The sequence below is a fragment of the Empidonax traillii genome, unplaced genomic scaffold (assembly GCF_003031625.1).
Source record: "Empidonax traillii isolate 1590-97213 ecotype Southwest subspecies unplaced genomic scaffold, ASM303162v1 scaffold246:size859669, whole genome shotgun sequence".
Taxonomy (NCBI): domain Eukaryota; kingdom Metazoa; phylum Chordata; class Aves; order Passeriformes; family Tyrannidae; genus Empidonax; species Empidonax traillii.
The window spans coordinates 499,635-501,468 of NW_020955439.1; the positions used below are offsets into that span (position 1 = coordinate 499,635).

At 45.7% G+C, this 1,834-nt stretch overlaps 1 long non-coding RNA gene across 2 annotated transcripts in view; it reads right to left on the reverse strand.

The window, feature by feature from the left end:
• LOC114059869 overlaps positions 1–1,834 on the reverse strand; it is a 14,808-nt gene that overhangs the window by 4,179 nt on the left and 8,795 nt on the right. For both annotated transcript variants that reach the window (XR_003571754.1, XR_003571753.1), the window contains exon 2: positions 830–930. This is a non-coding gene — a long non-coding RNA (uncharacterized LOC114059869). The remainder of the gene's footprint in view (positions 1–829; positions 931–1,834) is intronic.

The window sequence follows — 1,834 nt, forward strand, 5'->3', positions numbered from 1 at the left end:
AAAGTGAGATTACCCAATTCTGCAAATGTTTGTTTATTCCCTTGCTTCAGTTTTGTCCCAAGTTTAGTTTCCTGACGGGGCTTAATCCTCCCCTTTTGTGGCTCTGGACCATCCATCCCTCCTGTCTCCCCCAGTGCTGGCTAAGAGGGGTTGCTAAGCGACATGTTCTTCTCTTCTGTACTGTAGCAGAGAGGAACAGATCAAAGACACCCACAGTCCTGAATTATTTTATAAATGAATTTAAAGAGACACTCTCCTGTGCAGCATTATGTGGGGGGAGAACAAAAGTTACTGGCTACACTGAGAGCATAGGGAGAATTAAACTGATGTCTTCTGGAAAATGAGAATGCTCTCATAAATGACAGCTCTGTAGTATTTACCTTTTTTTTTTTTTTTGCTTTTTCAGAGCTAGACTAGGAATTTTTTATGTTAATTAATATTTCTAGTTTCCTAGTTTCATGGCAGTCAAGACATTGAACACAGGCCAGGCTGAACGTGTGTACAACTTTCAGAAGTCAGAGTTTCTGTTGAGTGACAAGCTTGCAGGGTTTTAAATCTTTTCATCTCTTGCAAAAGAGTTACCATTATGGAAAAATACTTAATTCTTTAATTTTTAAAATATTTTCCTGATTGATGCCAGGCAAGAAAGCCACGGGGTGAAGTTCAAGTGATATGTATCTTTGAAAGAATAAATGAAGATGAGGAAGTAATCTGTGTAGATCAGGCAGAAAACACACGACACCAACATCTCAGACCTTGCTGCAAGAACGAAAACCAAATGAATAACCTGTAATGACAAAACCTGGGAATACACAAGTTTAAACGTTACCTCTTAGGAGACAAGCACTTTCCTGGCACGAGTTCAGCTCTGCTGCTCTGTGCAGGCTGGGAGGTTTGTAGGAGCATGCTGGCAGCCAAGGCAGGCGCTCGCTGGAACAGAAAAGGGCGGAATTATCTGCCCTCGGATCTACTCGGTTTCGAATACCGTCAGTGTCGTAAAAGGAGAAAAACAGCGCTTGGTAACAAAGTGCAAGAATTTTTCAGGACTTTCATTTCCAAAGATGCCACGGCTGGCACAGCCTTCAGAAAAAGGAGAGACACACAAAAACCACGCTTGAAGCACTACCTAGGCAAGCAGGACAGAGCGTTTATGTACAAAGCAAAACTCACGGGTGAGATGGCTGCAAAAAAATCGGATGCAAAACTCTTCCCACGTGCAAATCTCATTGTTCTGTACCAGCCACCCGAGAAGCACAAACAAATCACAGAATCACAGAATACGCCGGGTTGGAAGGGACCCACAAGGATCATCCAGTCCAACCCCTGGCCCTGCACAGGCACCCCAACAATCCCACCCTGTCCCTCAGAGCGTCGTCCAAACCCTCCTGCAGCTCTGGCAGCCTTGGGGCTGTGCCCACTGCCCTGGGGAGCCTGTTCAGTGCCAACCACCCTCTGGGGGAAGAACCTTGCCCTGAGATCCACCCTGAGCCTGCCCTGACACAGCTCCAGCCATTCCCTCATGAAGAGGGGAAGAGGAGGGGCAGGCACTGATCTGTGGGGACCAGTGACAGGATCCAAGGGAATGGAAGGTGGGGGGTGTATGGAGAGGATCTCACCCTCTTCCCCATCTGTCTGGTCACAGAGGGGACTGATCTCCTCACTCTCGCCCAAGGCCAGTGACCTCACATCAAATTGAGGGTAGATTAGTGAAACCTAATACTCTCTAGGACTATAAAGAGATTACTCGCACATAAATCTTCACCAAAAAAAAAAAAAATCTGCGTTAGTATTTATTTACATGCATCTTATTTTTCAATGAGAAAACAAGCCTCCC